The following is a 20,160-nucleotide window of genomic DNA, read 5'->3' as shown; positions in this document are numbered from 1 at the left end:
CTGACACAGGGGATCACGTGATCAAACCAAAGCGCGTCGAACACAGGTAAGTATATAGATCTTTCTTACCCAGGTTAGTCAGGGTAGGTCTTAGGAGGGGGGATAGGAAAGTTTTAAGGCTAGTTAATAGTATACCATAGCTGGAATTCCAATAGTTCCAATAGTTCAAGGTCCACGCAGTTCATTATGGTTTAAAAAAATTGTGCGGGCAAATTTGCACATAAATTTGCCAGTACCACAATTCTCGAAGCTGCCTGATTCGCCTCAAACTTAAGATAATGGCAAGCCCAAATTTCATCCCTATTACACACATGAAAATTCTTCAGCAGTTACTGAGATCCATATGACATCCTGATCTGTGGCCTCCTGACGCTTATCCAGTTTGCCTGCCTCTGTGATTGTTTCTGCCCCATTCTGTTGGGCTAAGAAAGGTGACTTGCTGTGATGCTGTGAACACTGTTTCTGAACTTGATTTACTTCTTGACTTCATTCCTTTTGCTCCCTACAGTATGTAGCACCGCCAGGTAGATAGGTGCTAGAGGTAGGATGTTTGTTGGGTCAGGTACATTTAGGCAGGCCTAGCTGGTAGTCAGGCCTGTTTGTTTTGTTTAGATCTGGGCTGGGAGTGGTTCAGGGTAGCAGCTGGTGACAGGCAGCATCATTGAGACCGTGATGTTCCCGGGTGACCCTGCCCCTCTCTGATGCACGGGGACTTCCCTTTGGCTTCCCCATAGTCAGAGGGGGCTGGGCCACCCGGTTACGTAAACGGGTGTCCCCGCACCCCTCTGACACCCGTAGGAAGCCATTGGGAAGTCCCCGTGCGTCAGAGGGGGGCGGGGTCACCCAGGAACATCACAGTGTGGCCCTGCCCTCAGTTATAAAACAACTGTCTAAGCGAAGATGCGTTATAGGGCGGGTGCCTGCCATGGAGGCAGGTCGGTCGCGTTTTTTCCCCTTTTTGGTCCGTCGGCGGAGCAAGGGAAGAAGAAGAAGACTTTGTGGGACATTAATTTTTTAATAAAGTACTTGTCATTGTCAATGTAATTTTTACAATTTTCACACTTTTTTTGTGAAATGGTAGGGGTTCATTTCTACCCTCTTACCATTGAACACAGGGGGGGAGGCCGGGATCTGGGGGTCCCCTTGTTAAAGGGGGTTTCCAGATTTAAATAAGCCTGCAGACCCCTACAACCAACGGGCAAGGGTTGTGGGGATGAGGCCCTTGTCTCCATTAACATAGGGACACAGTGCTTTGGGGGGCTACCCCTAAGCACCCTCCCCATGTTGAGGGCATGTGGCCTGCTATGGTTCAGGAGGGGGGGCGCTTTCTCGCCCCCCCTCTTTTCCTCCAGCCTGCTTGGGCAAGGGTTTGGTATGTTTTTTTTGGGGGACCCCCACTCCATTTTTAAAAAAAAAATTTGCACGGGGTACCCTTTAAAATCCGATCCGGACCTTAAGGGTCTGGTAAGGATTTTGAGGGCCCCCCCCCCACACCATTTTTTATTTATTTGGCGCAGAGTTCCCCTTAATATCCATACCAGACCTAAAGGGCCTGGTATGGAATTTGGGGGGACCCCCACGCAATTTTTTTTGGGGTTCCCCTTACTATTCATACCCGACCCAAAGGGTGGATTGTGGAGGAATCCCATGCCAATTTTTTTTTCAATGACTTTTATGTGTATTGCCGGGACCGACAATTCATTATAGCCGGGAGTACTTTTAAATGTTTTTTTTTCCTTTAGAAATGTAATTTTGCTCTCTGACTGTTCTAAACACAGGAAAAATGTGCCACTTTACAGGCATACTATAGACACCCCCAAGGTACAAAAATTAAAGGAATATTTCACTATTATTGTTTCACTTTAAGCATTATATTATATATATAAAATCCCTGCTCCCGAAAAAAATGCGTTTTTAAAACTTTTTTTTGCATTGATACATGTCCCCCTGGGGCAGGAACCGGGTCCCCAAACACTTTTTATGACAATAACTTGCATTTAAGCATTTAAAATTAGCACTTTTGATTATTCATATTCATGTCCCATAGACTTTAATGGTGTTTGCGTGTTCAAACAAATTTTTTGCCCGTTCGCATGTTCTGCTGTGAACCAAACGGGGGGGGGGGGGGGGGGGTTGTTCGGCTCATCCCTATTCACCAGGTGAGCTAAAAAAAACACTGGAAAGTGGCGGGAGGGGGGACACCCCCTGCTACTTTAAAAAATGGCCCAGTGGCAAATGTGCCACTCTAGTCACTTTTATGAGAAAAGACCTGCGTCTAAGGGGAAAAATGATACCGGGTTATAGCATCTAACTGCAGCCATAACCCTGGTATTTAACATCAAGTAGTGACATATTTTCCCAGTTAAGCAGTTCACAAGTGACTATTGCAAAGTGAACAGGCTATTTGAATTTAGTAAATGAACCCCAGTATGTGCTGTATGGTGAAGACCAGCATAAGGTATTGCCATTACTACATAACAGCAATTATGTTTTTCCTTGACCTGTCAGCAGCTTCCAGTATGTGCATTTTTCATACACAATTTATTTTCATAATAGTTGCCCCTTTAATTACATTTCATTCTGTTCTTTCTTATAATTCCCTCAGCCAAACCCACAGAACTCATCAATCATGATGCTAAAGCACTATGGACATGGGAACAGGCAATGACCTATGTACTTGGTTCTAAGTCCTGACATCAAGATGTTCCTACAGCTGGACACCTATGAGTCACCATCCTTTATACATCACCTACCCTCCCCGTCCACTTCTTCCCAGCTCACAGTCTATTCTTCATCCAGGTGTGCAAGCTAGTGAGATCATTGCGGTTAAACATTAACTATTGTCTGCATGAAAAATCTCATGTTTCAGGCTTTGAAAGTCACCATAACAGAGACATTAGCAAACACAATGTTAGCATCACACGGCAGTCCAGGTGAGGGAGGTGGGGACACCTTAGGAACCACATATGGACTTATTCTTTGTAATCTTATAGTCGTATTGTTCATAGTCTGGTAAAAAGTCCAGCCACATCACTCGTTTCACATTCATTGTCAGTGCTAAAAATGGTTTGAGATTTACCATAAATGTTCCCATAAATCCAGACACTGCAACCCCTTGAATCCGGAATGTTAATCAGAGATAAAAGGCTCCTTGAATTGCGACATGTAGGTAGCTCATATCACGCATATTACATAGCTGGTTGCAAACATTTCATGGTTTTTAATGTTGCTTTTATATTCATGCACTGTGCTGGGAAAAAAAAATAATTGAAATGGTAATCTGGATACACTATGCAGTTTATGCATTGAAATGCTTATTAAGTGGTTAATTGTTTTGCTTTCTTGGATACATATCAATAATGTCTGCTTTTTTCTTTTTATATTTTTATTTATTTCAGGTACTTATATAGCACCTTCAATTCATGCAGCGCTTTACATATGCATTCACATCAGCCCCTACCCTCAAGGAGCTTACTCCCTAACTCACATTCATACATACTAGGGACAATTTAGACAGGATCCAATTAACCTACCAGCACGTCTTTGGAGTGTGGCAGGAAACAGAAGTACCCGGGAGAAACCCACGCATATATATATATATATATATATATATATATATATACACCTTCTTTCCCAGGAAGCAAATCCTTCAGTTGCAGTGTCAATCACCAATATCCTTTGGACCCTTTCCCTATGGCCGCGTACACACGCGGGGACTGTCTGTCGAAACTAAGTTCGTCAAACAGTCCGCTCAAACTTTTGAATGAACGAACACGCCCACACACGGCACTTTTTGAGCGGACAAATACGGCAAACTTTGTTCGTCGTACTAAGTCCGCGCAACTTTTGAAATGAACGGACTCGCCCACACACGAGGCAACAGTCCGCTCATTTCGAGCGCGTGTGCAGGTAGGCGGGGCCCGCGACGGAGACGTCGCGGGCTCCGCCGCCTGGAATGGACTTAAAGGGGAACCCCAACGTCGAAAAAAATCGGCGTGGGGGTCCCCCCAAAGTCCACAACAGACCCTTGTCCGAGCACGCTACCCGGCCGGCCAGGAAAGGGGGGCGAGCGAGCGCGCCCCCCTCCCGAGCCGTACCAGGCCTCAACATGGGGGGGTGCCTTGGGGAAGGGGGGGCCGCGACAGAAGACCGGGCCACCGCCTCTAAAAGAGCTATAAGAAGGCGCGGTGGCCCGGCAGAAGAACGGAAGGCGGCGGCGACAGAAGACCGGGCCACCGCCTGCAAAAGAGCTATAAGAAGGCGCGGTGGCCCGGCAGAAGAACCGAAGAGGGGGACAAGACCCCCGAAGTCGGGAGAAGAGGCCGGCGGCGGGGAGGAAGAAAGCCGGACTCCTCCGCTAGCAAAAGAGCTACAAGAAGATAGCGGAGGAGTCCGGCGAGAAGACCCCCGAAGACGGAAGACCCCAGGAGCTGTGCAATAAAGTATTTTATCTCGTGTGTTGTGTTTTTTTTGTACTTTTATTTTACAGGTGAATGGGTAGGGGTACATTGTACCCCATACTCATTCACATAGGGTGGGGGGCCGGTATCCGGGGGCCCCCTTATTAAAGGGGGCTCCCGGATTCCGATAAGCCCCCCGCCCGCAGACCCCGACAACCAACGGCCAGGGTTGTCGGGAAGAGGCCCTTGTCCTCATCAACATGGGGACAAGGTGCTTTGGGGTGGGGGGGCCGCGCGGCCCCCCCTTCCCCAAGGCACCCCCCATGTTGAGGGCACGCGGCCTGGTACGGCTCGGGAGGGGGGGCGCGCTCGCTCGCCCCCCTTTCCTGGCCTGCCGGGTAGCGTGCTCGGACAAGGGTCTGTTGTGGACTTTGGGGGGACCCCCACGCCGATTTTTTTCGGCGTTGGGGTTCCCCTTTAAGTCCATACCAGGCGGCGGAGCCCGCGACGTCTCCTTCGCGGGCCCCACCTACCTGGAGACGCGCTCGAAATGAGCAGACTTTCCTCCGAGCGGGAACAGTTTGCTCATTTCGAAAGTGGCCTACACACGGGCGGACTGTCCGCTCAAACCAAGTTTCAGCGGACAGTTTTTCGGAATTTCCGAAAAACTTTGTTCGTCAAACTGTCCGCTGAAACTGTCCGCTGGAGCCCCACACACGAGCGGACTGTCCGCTGAAACACTGTTCAGCGGACAAAGTTGAGCGAACAGTCCGCCCGTGTGTACGCGGCCTATGTTTGAAAAATGTTATTGGAGTCTTTGAAACTGAAGCTTCAGGGACATTTCAATGTGCCATAGAAAAGAAGAATGGATTCTAAAAGCTGATTTCCAGGCAGTGGTATCGCTAGGGGGTGGCTTTTGGGGCTATAGCCCCGAATCTGGAGCCCATAGCGCCGAGTCTCTGCAGGGGTTCCCAAGAGGAGGGGAGGCTCTCTGGGGACCCTGATGTAAGTGGGGGGGGCTCTCTGGGGACCCTGATTTAAGGGGGAGGCTCTCTGGGGACCCTGATGCAAGGGGGAGGCTCTCTGGGGACCCTGATGCAAGGGGGAGGCTCTCTGGGAACCCTGATGCAAGGGGGAGGCTCTCTGGTGATCCTAATGTAAGGGGGGCTCTCTGGGGACACTGATGTAAGGGGGGACTCTCTGGGGATATATACACACACGTATATTATATACATGTGTATGTCCGCCCAAGCATATGACTTTCTTTACTACATTGCTATGGGCTCTAGCCCCAGATCTTTTGTAGACCTAGCAACACCCCTGTTTCCAAGTATGGCAATTTTTACATTGCTTGGAGCAATGTAAGTATGTATGTGCCATACCTGTGGAATGTTTGTGGAAGCTCCAAATCATTGTAGCAGACATTGCTACTTCAGTGATTGCCTCTAGCTTCCGGGTCCCTTCCCGAGCGTCTACCCTGCTGCTTAATGAATATAGGACAGTGATGGTGAACCTTGGCACCCCAGATGTTTTGGAACTACATTTCCCATGATGCTCATGCACTCTGCAGTGTAGTTGAGCATCATGGGAAATGTAGTTCCAAAACATCTGGGGTGCCAAGGTTCGCCATCACTGATATAGGAGGACGCTTGCTTGGCACAAACACCATTCAGAGAACACTTTCCTTTCTTTCCATGAATGAAAAGTGTTCTCTAATTGGACAAGGAGAGATGGTGATGTTGCCATCCTGCCTCACCAACTCTTCTGCTTTGCATTGTTTGAGAAAATGAAAAGTTACATAGTAGGTGAGGTTGAAAAAAGACACAAGTCCATCAAGTCAAACCTATGTGTGTGATTATATGTCAGTATTACATTGTATATCCCTGTATGTTGCGGTCGTTCAGGTGCTTATCTAATAGTTTCTTGAAACTATTGATGCCCCCCGCTGAGACCACCGCCTGTGGAAGGGAATTCCACATCCTTGCCACTCGTACAACAAAGAACCCTCTACGTAGTTTAAGGTTAAACCTCTTTTCTTCTAATTTTAATGAGTGGCCACGTGCCTTGTTAAACTCCCTTCTGTTGAAAAGTTTTATCCCTTTTGGGGGGTCACCAGTACGGTATTTATCATATCCCCTCTCAAGTGTCTCTTCTCCAAAGAGAATAATTTCAGTGCTGGCAACCTTTCCTCATAACTAATATCCTCCAGACCCTTTATTAGCTTAGTTGTCATTACTTTTACTCACTCCATTTCCAGTACATCCTTCCGGAGGATTGGTGCCCAGAACTGGACAGCATATGCTAGGTGCTGCCGGACCAGAGTCTTGTAGAGACGGAGAATTATTGTTTTATCTCTGGAGTTGATCCCCTTTTTAATGCATGCAATATTCTGTTTGCTTTGTTAGCAGCAGCTTGGCATTGCATGCCATTGCTGGGCCTATCATCTACTAGGACCACCAGATCCTTTTCCATTCTAGATTCCCCCAGAGGTTCTCCCCCCGTGTATAGATTGCATTCATATTTTTGTCACCCAAATGCATTATTTTTAATTTTTCTAAACCTCATTTGCCATGTAGTTGCCCACCCCAATAATTTGTTCAGATCTTTTTGCAAAGTTTCCACATCCTACTGTCAGGGCTGGCTTAGCCCTTCCTCCTCTGGGCTGGTCACTCAGCTGTCGGCTAATTGGCAGCTCTCTTCTCTTTCCACATTTACCAGCTGTTCTCGATGATGCTCATCTGACCTGCCTATTTAAAGCCTTCCAGCTCATTTCTCCATTGCCTTCACGTTGGTCACATCACAAGGAACCATCTCCTGCTGTTTGTATCAAGACTGGCTTGCTGACATCCCTCCTGGCTTTTTTTCCTGCTTGCAGTTGCTCTCCTTGCATCCCTGACTTCAGGCTTGGCTGATTACCTGATCTGGTTAATGAACTTTGGACTGGCTGACTACCCGATCTGGCTACTGGACTCTGGCTATGCTTAACTACGCTTTTTCTTTTTACCTTTTTATTTTTATTAATAAACAAGTGTGATTTGATTGTACTTCTGTCTCAGTCTGATTCATGGTTCCTGACACCTATGGAGATGTTATTGCCTGCTTAGCTTAGTATTGTCCGCAAATACAGAGATTGAACTATTTACCCCATCCTCCAGGTCGTTTATAAACAAAATAAATAGGATTGGTCCCAGCACAGAACCCTGGGGGACCCCACTACCCACTTCTGACCATTCAGAGTACTCCCCATTTATCACCACCCTGTGAACTTGCCCTTGTAGCCAGTTTTCAAACCATGTGCTCGCCTTATGATCCATGCCAACGGACTTTACTTTGTGCAGTAAACGTTTATGGGGAACTGTGTCAAATGCTTTTGCAAAATCCAGATACACCACATCTACGGGCCTTCCTTTATCTAGATGGCAACTCACCTCCTCATGGAAGGTCAATAGATTGGTTCGGCAAGTACGATTCTTCAGGAATCCATGCTGATTACTGCTAATGATACTGTTCTCGTTACTAAAATCTTGTATATAATCTCTTATCATCCCTCCAAGAGCTTGCATACTATTGATGTTAGGCTAACTGGTCTGTAATTCCCAGAGATGCATTTCAGGCCCTTTTTAAATATTGGTGCTACATTGACTTTTCTCCAATCACCTGGTACCATTCCAGTCAGTAGACTGTTAGTAAAAATTAGAAACAATGGTCTGGCAATTACTTGACTGAGTTCCCTAAGGATGCAAGCCAACTGGTCCCGGTGATTTATTAATGTTAAGTTTCCCAAGTCCAATTTTAATTCTGTCCTCTGTTAACCATGGAGGGGCTTCCTGTGATGTGTTATAAGGATAAACACTGCAGTTTTGGTTACTGAAGCCCCCCAAATCCCTCGTGAAGACTGAGGAGAACAATTAATTCAATACCTTTGCCATCTCCCCATCCTTTGTAACCAGATGTCCTTCTTCATTCTTTGTGGGGTCAATATGGTCTGTTCTCCCTTTTTTACTGTTGACATACTTAAAGAATTTCTTGGGATTTTTTTTGCTCTCCTCCGCTATGTGTCTTTCGTGTTCTATCTTAGCCTACCCAATTGCACCCTTACATTTCTTGTTGCATTCTTTATAAAGTCTGAATGCTGATAATGATCCCTCAACCTTGTATTTTTTGAAGGCCTTCTCCTTTGCTTTCATATACATTTTTACATTGTAGTTAAGCCATCCAGGACTTTTGTTCGCTCTTTTAAATGTATTACCAAATGGGATGCATTGGCTAATGCCCTTATTTAATATGCTCTTAAAGCAAACCCATCTCTCCTCCGTGTTCGTTGTTCCTAAGATTTTATGCCAATTAATGCCTTGTAACAAAGTTCATAGTATAGGGAAGTTGGATCTTTTGAAATTCAGTGTCTTCGTATACCCCTTTTGTTTCCTATTTGTGTGATTTATACTGAAGCCAATTGGCCTGTAATCACTGTTTCTTAAATTGCCTCATATTTCCACATGTGTGATCAGGTCTGTATTGTTTGTAATCAGTAGATCCAATAACTTTATTTCTAGTTGGTGCATCTACCATCTGAACTATGAAATCGTCCTGCAAGACATTTAGGAACTGGTAAGCCTTATATTGCGTGGTTCCCTCCTCCCAGTCTATGTCTGGATAATTAAAATCCCCCATTATGATAACACTTCCCATCTTTGCTGCTAATCCAACCTGCGATAGGAGATCCGTCCCCCCCCCCCCCCCATCAGGTTAGGGGGCCTATAGCATACTCCCAGTAATATTTCCCCCTTAGCTTCATCCCTTTGGAGCTCTACCCATAAGGATTCCACCTCCTCCCTAACTCCCTTAGTGATGTCATCTCTCACATTCTCTTGTACATTATTCTTGATATATAGGCATACCCCTCCCCCTTTTTTACCCTCTCTATCCCTGCGATAAAGGGTATACCCTTGAATGGTCGCCAGCCAATCATGAGAGCTGTTGAACCAGGTCTGTGAAATTCCCCAAAAATCCAAATCCTCCTCATACAACAGTGTCTCTAGTTCACCCATCTTGTCTGCCAGGCTCCTGGTATTGGTGAACATGCCACAGAGTTTAGTCGCATACTATCCTCTTATTGGGTGTTCTGAGATTGCAACTAGGACTTGTTACTATACTTACCTTGGGTTTATGTGCTTTAATCAACCTACCACTAATGCCCCCAATACTACCCTCTGGAATATGTTCTGTGCTGACTATCTCTACCTCTGGGCTTTCCCCCTGTCGCCTAGCTTAAAAACTCCTCTAACTTTTTGGCCATCTTTGCTCCCAGCTGATCTGCATCCTACTCATTTAGGTGCAGTCCGTTCCTTCTATAGTACTGGTGATCGACTGAGAAGTCGGGCCAGTCCTCCAGGAACCCAAACCCCCTGCTTACTACACCAGCTCTTCAGCCACTTGTTTACTTCCCTAATCTCCCTCGGCATTTCTGGTGTGGCTCAATGTACCTGTAGTATTCCTGAGAATACCATCTTGGAGGTTCTTTTCCTCAATTTAGCTCCCAAGTCCCTAAAATCGTTCTTTAGGACACTCCATCTGCCTCTGACTTTGTCATTGGTGCCAACGTGCACCATGACAGCCGGGTCTTCCAGGTTGTAACCACTGACATCAATAATCTTTTTAACCATCTGTAAGGTGGCCATTTATCCCTTTGACTACTAAGCTAAGGAGCATCCTTTCCATTAACCACCACAGTAATGTATGGTGGGTAGCAGATATTGTAATTATTGGCAGGAGTTCCCAGAGATTGGAAAGTTATTTCAAGGGGTCTTCCAGTTTAAAAGTTTGAGAAAGGCTATAGGATCAGTCAGTTGCTCTTTCAAATGAACATACTGCATCTTTTCTTTAAAAAGTCATTATGCAGAATACTATTCTGTTTCTCACCCTGCCCCCACCTTTGGTGGGATGTTCCCCACATCTAGCACCTCTGAGTCAAGCGTGATTTTGTTTTCTCACTTTTCCACTTCAAACCTAATCGCTTCCACACTCTCACTTAAAAAAAAGACAACAAATCTATAATTAGAGTCAGTGTAACTACAAGGATTACACTGTTTGTTTATTCTCAAAAAAGAGCCTCTAATTGATGCCCTAAAGCAACATTCTTGAATTTATGCGTAGCAAATGAACATCTATGCTTACATATAAACTGGAAATTTCTACATTTGCATGACGGTGAACCTAAACTGAAGTCAATAGGGCATATTAAAAAAATGTAAAAAGTAAAACTGCAATACTTTGTAGCATTGTGGCTGAATGGGGCCAAAACCCTTGGGTATAAAATACTTAACATAAAATATTAAGCATATGCCAACTCTCAAATTCTGATGCTTCTAGTGCAGGGGTCATCAACCCCTGGGCCGCGGCCCACTGCCGGGCCGTGGCCTGCTTGCAGCCGGGCCGCGAAGGCTGTGCTGTCTCTGATGAGCGGCGGAGGAGCAGGAAGAGAGATGACATCATCTCTCACCGCCCGCCCGCATCACCGCTGTTCCCTGCTCACAGCGGGGCCGCTATACGGAGGCGAGTGAGCAGAGAGATGAGATCATCTCCAACCGCTCCCCGCCTGCATCGCCGCTCTTCCACGCTCACAGCGGGATGCTATAATGCTGGAAGTGATGTGGGGAACAGAGAGATGAGAGCATCTCTCACTGCCCGCGCCCCCCCCCCCCCCCCCCATTACCGCTGTTCTTCCCTACTACCCACTAGTCCAGGCTTGCCTCTGAACTAATGTGCACACCTGTGCTGCCACCACTGCAGTGACAACCGTCATGTGGTGGCAGGTGACAATGCACATTTGGTGGCAAGCGACGTGGCAAATGACAAGCTGCATCTGATGGCAGGGGACGTGGCAAGTGATAATCCAAATCTGGTGGCAGGTGACGTGGCAAGGGACAAGCTGTATATGAAGGCAGGCGACATGGCAAGTGACAATCCGCATCTGGTGGTAGGTGACGTGGCAAGGGACAAATTGCATCTGGTGGCAGCTGACATGGCAAGGGACAAAATAGCATCTGGTGGCAGGCGACGTGGCAAGGGACAAAATGCTTCTGGTGACAAGCTATGTGGCAAGTGACAAGCTGCATCTGAAGGCAGGCGATGTGGAAAGTGACAATCTGCATCTGGTGACAGGCGAAGTGGCAAGTGGCACTCTGGCATATTCTGCGTTATGGTGAGTTGAACTATTTCATTATATATTACAATGTAATAATAGAAATAATGCGCTTCAATCATCCTAGCATCATATCAATGATGGTGCCGGGATGATTGAAGCGCCAACGCCAGCCATCGCCCCGATAAATTGCCCGCGAAAAGCCGCATACACCCCCCTGGGCCTTGGCACAATTTTCTTCAACTACGCCGGTCCCCGGTGCCAAAAAGGTTGGGGACCACTGTTCTAATGTATGAGGTCACAGGTCTGGACACACAGATAATAAGGTTCTCACCTGTCCCTTATTGTCAAGGGTCCCGCTCCCAGTATGTACACAGAGGCTCTCGCTGAGGTCTAGGTAGAAAAAGAACTTAGATACAGTACTTAAATTTCTGCTTTCTTACAGGCTGCAATCATGTATTCTCCATTCCTACCCAGAACTCTGTGGCAGTTTGAAGGACTATAGAGTTTAGGAGTAAATGGACAAAAGAGTAAGAACATAAAGTAGCAGTATACACAGTACAGTGTATACAGTGTATACACCTGAACATACCCTTTATTACTGGTGTTCTGTTTCTGTAATACAGGCATATGCAGCAGTTAAAATGCGTGCTGTGTGCCTCCAGCACAGTATACACCTGAATCTACCCCTTATTGCTGGTGTTCTGTTTCTGTAATACAGGCATCTGCAGCAGGTAAAGTGGGTGTTGTGTGCCTCCAGCACAGTATACACCTGAAGATACCCTTTATTACTGGTGTTCTGTTTCTTTAATACATGCATCTACAGAAGTAATGCCGCGTACACACGTAGCGGACTATCCGGCGGACTTAGTCTGGCGTACTTCCCGCCGGACTGTCCGCCGGACTTTCCGAACGAGCTACTTGCCCACACACGGCACTTTTTCAGCGGACTAATACGGCGTACTAAGTCCGCCGGACTATCAGCCGTACTTTTGAAATGAACGGACTCGCCCACACACGCGGAGCAAAGTCCGCTCATTTTGAGCGCGTCTCCAGGTCACCTGGTATGGACTTAAAGGGGTCCCCCCAGGTCCACATCAGACCCTTATCCGAGCACGCTACCCGGCCGACCAGGAAAGCAGGACAAGCAAGCGCCCCACCCCTCCTGATCCGTACCAGGCCACGTGCCCTCAACATGGGGGGTGCCGAAGAGGGGGACAAGACCCCCGAAGAGGGGGACAAGACCCCTGAAGTCGGAAGAAGAGGGCGGTGGCGAAGAAGAAAGCCTGGCTCCTCTTCTAGCAAAAGAGCTAGCAGAAGATATCGGAGGAGTCCGGCGAGAAGACCCCCAAAGACGGACAGAAGACCCCCGGAGCTGTGCAATAAACTATTTTAACCCTTGTGTGTTGTGTTTTTTTTACTTTTTTCCACAGGTGAATGGGTAGGGGTACATTGTACCCCATACTCATTCACATAGGGTGGGGGGCCGGTATCCCCTTATTAAAGGGGGCTCCCGGATTCCGATAAGCCCGCAGACCCCGACAACCAACGGCCAGGGTTGTCGGGAAGAGGCCCTTGTCCTCATCAACATGGGGACAAGGTGCTTTGGGGTGGGGGGCCGCACGTCCCCCCCTTCCCCAAGGCACCCACATGTTGAGGGCACACGGCCTGGTACGGCTCAGGAGGGGGGGCGCTCGCTCTTCCCCCCCCTTTCCTGGCCGGCCGGGTAGCGTGCTCGGACAAGGGTCTGATGTGGATCTGGGGGGGACCCCCACGCCGATTTTTTCGGCATTGGGGTTCCCCTTTAAGTCCATACCAGGTGACGGGGCCAGCGACGCCTCCTTCGCTGGCCCCGGCTACCTGGAAACGCGCTCAAAATGTACGGCGGACTGGCACACACGCGGCCGGATTGTCCGCCGAAATGCGAGTCCGACGGAAAGATTGGAGTGCAAAACTACTTTCAAAGTCCGCCGTACTTTTGGGTAAAAAGAGTCCGCCGGAGGCTACACACGGGGGGATTGTCCGGCGGACCTGAGTCCGCCGAACTTTTCCACTGGATTGTTTAATCGTGTGTACGCGGCATTAGAGTGGGTGTTGTGTGCCTCCTGCACAGTATACACCTGAAGATACCCTTTATTACTGGTGTTCTGTAATACAGGCATCTGCAGCAGTTAAAGTCGTGTTATGTGCCTCCAGCACAGTATACACCTGAAGCTACTCTTTATTGCTGGTGTTCTGTTTCTGTAATACAGGCATCTGCAGAAGTTAGAGTGGGTGTTGTGTGCCTCCAGCACAATATACACCTGAAGATACCCTTTATTACTGGTGTTCTGTTTCTGTAATACAGGCATCTGCATCAGTTAGAGTAGGTGTTTTGTGCCTCCTCCACAGTATACATCTGAAGATACCCCTTATTCCTGGTGTTCTGTTTCTGTAATACAGGCACCTGCAGCAGTTAAAGTTGGTGTTGTGTGCCTCCTGCACAATATACACCTGAAGCTACCCTTTATTATTGGTGTTCTGTTTCTGTAATACAGGCATCTTCAGAAGTTGGAGTTGTAGTTGTGTGCCTCCTGCACAGTATACACCTGAAGCTACCCTTTATTACTGGTGTTCTGTAATACAGGCATCTGCAGTGCAGACATTAGAGTGGGTGTTGTGTGTCTCCTGCATAGTATACACCTGAAGATACCCCTTATTGCTGGTGTTCTGTTTCTGTAATACATGCATCTGCAGCATTTACAGTGGGTGTTGTGTGCCTCCTGCACAGTATAGACCTGAAGCTACCCATTATTGCTGGTGTTGTTCTGTTTCTGTAACACAGGCAGGCAGCTGCAGTAATTACAGTCGGTGTACTGTGTCATCTGCTCAGTGTGCGCCAAAAGCTACCCAATTGCTGGTTTTCCCATCTCCCTGTAGGCCATTACTATGTCTGGAAGGCCAACAAGGAGAGACAGACAGTCACGAGCCAATAATGGTGTCTAGAGACAACAGTGCTGGTCGTGAACACGGTGTATAGTCATCAGCACGTGGCCATGGGACACGCTTGTCCTTATTTTCAGCAGCTGGACGTGTTGAGCCGCATCATGCCGAAGACTTGGTAGAGTGGATGACCAAGCCCTCCTCATCCTCCTCATCCTCTCTCACCCAGGCTCAGGGTACTAGCCAAGCAACTGCCAACGCGTCCTCTTCCCTCGTCTCAATGTCATCGGTCACTCCTCCCCTAGACCCACCATGTCCTCCTGTGGAGTCCCCCGAACTGTTTGAGCACAGTGTTGGGTACATGCTCCAGGAGGATGCCCAGCGTTTTGAAGGCTCTGATGATGATAGCCAGCTAGAGGAAGGCAGTAGCATGAGCGCAGAGAGAGGGGATGCTCAAGAAGGAGAGCAGTCTGGCGGTCATGTTCCATCAGCTGCAGCATACTGCAAGGTTTGCGCCAGTGATGAAGAGGGAGGGGATGATGAGGTCACTGACTCCACGTGGGTGCCTGATAGGAGAGAGGAGGAGGAGGCAGAGGAGGAGGCACATCTCCAACGAGGCAGGATGCCCTCCGGAGGCCAGCTTAGGGGCAGCACACCAACTGAATCACACCGCAGAGCTCCGTCTGTGCAGGGCGCTGCCTCTGCACGTTATTCCAAAAGTTCTTTGGTGTGGGCCTTTTTTGAGACCAGTGCATTAGATCGCACCACTGCTATTTGCAACATATGTCTCAAGCATATCTCGTGTGGCCAAAACATCAGCCGCTTGTGCACCACATGCTTGACCAGACATATGTTGACCTGCCATGCAGCTTGTTGGCAAGCGTACCTCAAAGACCCACACCAAAGAACAAAGCGGACCTCTCCTTGCTCCTCATCAGCTGGGATCTCCAACCCCACTAGACCTTCAGTCCTCTCTGAAACCTGCACTGAGAGGAATGAAGGTGTAGAATTAGGTGTGTCACTGCCAAGTACTCTGCTAGCAGTACACCGACTTCCAATTGTAGCAGGCACATTTCCCTGCCCCAGCTGCTGGACCGTCGAAAGAAGTTCACTCCCAGCCATCCGCATGCCCAGTGGTTGAATGCTAGCTTGTCTAAATTGCAATCACTTCAACTGCTGCCTTTTCAGTTGGTAGACTCGGCCCCCTTCCGTGAGTTTGTGCAATGTGCGGTTCCTCAGTGGCAGGCTAAACGCTACTTTTTCTCAGGGAAGGCAATTCCGTCTCTCTACCGGCATTTGGAAGGCAATGTCCATGCCTCGCTGGACAGGGCCATCAGCGGTAAGGTGCATATTACCGCTGACTCATGGTCCAGCAGGCATGAACAGGGACGTTACCTATCTGTCACGGCCCATTGGGTCACTCTTCTGGCAGCTGGGAAGGATGCAGGACAAGGTGCATTAGTGTTGGAGGTTGTTCCGCCACCATGCCTCCAAAATGCTACTACTGGTTGTGACACACCTCTCTCCTCCACCCCCTCCTCTTCTTCTTCCTCCATGGCCTCTTTCAGTGCTTTCTCCTCGGAACCAGCAGTGCTCCGTAGGCATTCAGGGGGCTACGCATGTACGCAGGCAAAAATATGCCATGTCGTGCTTGCGCTGGTTTGTTTGGGGGACAGGAGCCACACTGGGGCAGATATTTTGTCAGCTCTGCAGGGGCAGGCCGAGAGGGGGTTGACGCCATGCCAGCTTAAGCCAGGAATGGTGGTTTGCGACAATGGCACCAACCTCCTCTCCGCCCTCCGACAGGGACAACTGACCCATGTGCCCCATGTGGCTCACGTCCTTAACCTGGTGGTGCAGCGGTTTGTTGGGCAGGTACCCGGGCTTACAGGAAGTCCCGAGGCAGGCCAGGAAAGTCTGTGTACATTTCTGCCAATCATATAATGTCAGTGCTCGGTTGGCTGAGCTCCAAAATGAGTTGAACCTGCCCAAGAACCGCCTTATATGTGACATGCCCACCAGGTGGAACTCAACGTTGGCCATGCTGCAGTGGCTGCACATGAAGCAGAGGGCCATCAATGAGTACCTGTGCGACTACGGCACCAGGACAGGGTCAGCAAAGCTCGTTTTTTTTTTCACCACGCCAGTCGGGCATAATCAGGGATGCATGCACTGTCCTGTCACCATTTTAGGAGGCCAAGAGGATGGTGAGCAGTGACAGTGCATGTATCAGTGACACTGTACCTCTTGTCCACCTGTTGGAGCATACGCTGCGTGGAATAATGGACAGGGCACTTGAGGCAGAAAAGAGGCAGGAAGAGGAGGCCTTCCTTGCCTCTCAAGGCCCCCTTTATCCAGACAGTGTTCCTGCTTTCCTACCCATCACACAGGAAGGGGACAAGGAGGAGGAGGAGGATGGATTGTGTCAGCATGGAGGTGGAGCCTGGCACTCAGCATCAGCAGAAGCAGTCTTTTAGGGATGATTTACAATCCCAAGAAACCTGTGGACTTGTACGTGGCTGGGAGGAGGTAGCTGCGGATCATGTTGTCCTTAGTGACCCAGAGGACTCCGGACCAAATGCCACAGCTAACCTACGCTGCATGGCCTCCCTGATCCTGCAAAGCCTGCAGAAGAATCCTCGTATTCGTCGGATCAAGGAGAGAGATCATTACTGGCTGGCCACTCTCCTTGATACACGGTACAAGGGTAAGGTTGACCTTATCTTGCCGTCGTAGAGGGAGCAGAGGATGAGACATCTCCGGGAGGCCTTGCAGAAAGGTCTGTGCAACACATTCCCAGAGACTGGGAGGTTACAAACTCCTGGTCCTGGACAACGTGTTGCTGAGGCTTCGGTCAGTTACACAAGGAGCGGTGGAGAAGGTGGCCGTCTGACCGATATGTTCAGACAATTTTTTAGTCCGCAGCCCCAAAGTATGATCAGTTCCAGAAACCATCGCCAGCGTCTGATTTACATGGTGCAGGATTACCTAGGGGCAAGGTCAGACTTGGACACCTTTCCCACCAAAAATCCTCTGGCTTACTGGGTCTTGAGGATGGATCACTAGCCAGAGCTTGCACGGTATGCAGTTGAGATACTGGCCTGTCCTGAATCCAGGGCCAGCGTTCTTTCGGAACACACCTTCAGTGCTGCTGGTGGCTTTGTAAACGATCACAGGGTGCACCTGTCCACCGACTCAATTGATCGACTGACCTTCATAAAGATGACTCAGTCTTGGATCACCACCAGCTACCAAGCACCTGAAGCTGATGTAACCGAATAATTTTTTTTGAAATGTCACATCCCTTCAAGACTGACTATGCTGATGCTGAGTGACTGTCCTGTTATGTTGACTGACTATCCTCTTCCTCCTCAATAATCCTGCTGATAGCTTGGAAGAACATTTTTGGTTCTGGGTGATACCACCAGTGGCTAAGGCCAATTTTTCTGTTTAACAAGGGCATGTAATTACAATTTTTGATGCAATGCTTTGCAGCAGGGTTCATTCCTGCACTCCAACTAAAGTATCTGGGAGAGGTTGCAGTGTCGTGGCACCAGCACCAGTGCCTAAGGCCCAATTTTTCAGCCCCTGTTTAACAGGGGCATGTAATTACAATTTTTGATGCAATGCTTTGCAGCAGGGCTCATTCCTGCACCCACCGAGAGTAACTGTGAGGACTTATAGTGTTGTGGCACCACCACCACAACCACCAAAGGCCCAATTTTTCTACCACTGTTCAACAATGGCATGTAATTACATTTCTTGATATAATCGTTCACAGCAGGGCGCTCCAGCGCCCACCAAGAGTCACTTTGAGGGCTTACAGTGTTGTGGCAACACCAACACCTTAGGCCCACATTTCTGCAGATCATATAGGGCCGGCCCCTACTTTCAAACGTCCAACTTACAAATGCTACTTGCATTTCTAATTATTTTTGGAAAGAGAGCGAGAAAACAGGAAGTGAGATGAAAAAAGGCTGACGGCCCAAAAAAATTATACAAGGGTGATAACCCTTCCCTATGTTTTCCAAAAAGCTTAAAAATAGATTTTTTTGACTGGAGCTACACTTTAAAAATGTACCAGTTCAAAATTAAAAACAGATTCTACTTAACACAACAAACCTACACAGTCCCTGTATTGTCTGCACCGCCTGTATACTGCTGTTCTGAGTATATAGGGCCTGGGGGCCCCACACCTTTACTTTTTTTAATTTGGGTACGGGGTTCCCCTTAATATCCGTACAAGACCCAAAGGGGCTGGTAATGGGCATGGGGGGCTACCCATGCCATTTTTTTCTCAATTATTTTCATCCGTATTGCCGGAACCAGATATTACATTAAAACCGCAAGCAGTTTTAAATAACTTCTTTTCCGTTAAATGTCATTTTGTGCAGGGACTGTTCTAAACATGGGAAACACGTGCCACTTCACAGGCATACTATAGACACCCCCCATGCACGATATTTAAAGGAATATTTCATTTTTTTTTTACTTTAATCGTCATTAAAATCAGTGCTCCTGAAAAAACGGCCATTTAAAAAAAAAAAATTGCCATTGATCCATGTCCCCTGGGGCAGGAGCCAGGTCCCCAAACCCTTTTTAGGACAATATCTTGCATATTAGCCATTAAAATTAGCACTTTTTATTTTGAACGTTCGAGTCCCATAGACTTCAATGGGGTTCCCTAGTTCTATGCATTTTTGGCCCGTTCGAAAGTTCTGGTGCAAACCGAACCGGGGTGTGTTCGGCTCATCCCTACCCTCCAGCTGTAGTGGAACTGCACGTCCCATGATGCATTGTAAAACTCTGACATTCACAGACATGACTTGGGAATTGTAGTTCCTGAACAACTGGAGGGCCATAGTTTGGAGACCCCTGCTCTAGAAAACTCATGTCCAGAGACTGTGTTGCCATTTGAAACAAAAACTGTAGTACTGTAGAGATGGAAGCCATGATGTCTTGGGTATATACAGTGGGGAAAATAATTATTTGATCCCCTGCAGATTTTGTAAGTTTGCTCACTTACAAAGAAATGAAGGGTCTATAATTTTTATCATAGGTGTATTGTAACCGCTTGCATACCAGCCGCCGTCATACTGCAGCAGGTTGGCATGGCTGCGTGAATCGCTGTTGGTGTTACGTGAGCCGTTTCAAGATAGATAGGGGGTGCGACGCAGGAGCCAGTGCATGTGGCCGCGATGTCCACCGGCAACCTGCGATCGCTCCTTGGAGAGCCAGAACAGGGATCTGTCAATGTAAACAGACAGATCCCTGTTCTGAAAGGGGAGTAGAGAGAGATCTGTGGTTCAGAGTGATCAGGGACAGCAATCTCTCTCTCCTCCTCCAGTCAGTACACTGCCCCTACAGTTAGAAATCCCTGCCTAGGGAACACAGTTAACCCCTTGATAACCTCCTAGTGTTAACCCCTTCCCTGACAGTGACATTTATACAGTAATCAGTGGCTATTTTTAGCTCTGATCGCTGTATAAATGTCACTGGTCCCAAAAAAAGTGTCAAAAGTGTCCGATCTGTCCGCCACAATGTCGCAGTCCCACTAAAAATTGCAGATTGCCACCAATACTAGTAAAAAATAAAATTAAAAAAGGCCATAAATCTATCCCCTATTTTGTAGCCACTATAACTTTTATGCAAACCAATCATTATATGCTTATTTGGCAAAAATATGTAGTAGAATAC

General features: G+C 48.0%; 1 long non-coding RNA gene across 1 annotated transcript in view; it reads right to left on the bottom strand.

Moving 5' to 3' along the window:
- Window positions 1–20,160, bottom strand: part of LOC143961430 (uncharacterized) — a 72,379-nt gene that overhangs the window by 10,943 nt on the left and 41,276 nt on the right. The window lies entirely within an intron of this gene.

The sequence above is a fragment of the Lithobates pipiens genome, unplaced genomic scaffold (assembly GCF_037356315.1).
Source record: "Lithobates pipiens isolate NorthernLeopardFrog02 unplaced genomic scaffold, aLitPip1_a1.2 Scaffold_8, whole genome shotgun sequence".
NCBI classification, from domain to species: Eukaryota; Metazoa; Chordata; class Amphibia; order Anura; family Ranidae; genus Lithobates; species Lithobates pipiens.
This window is presented reverse-complemented; position numbering and strand designations above follow the sequence as displayed.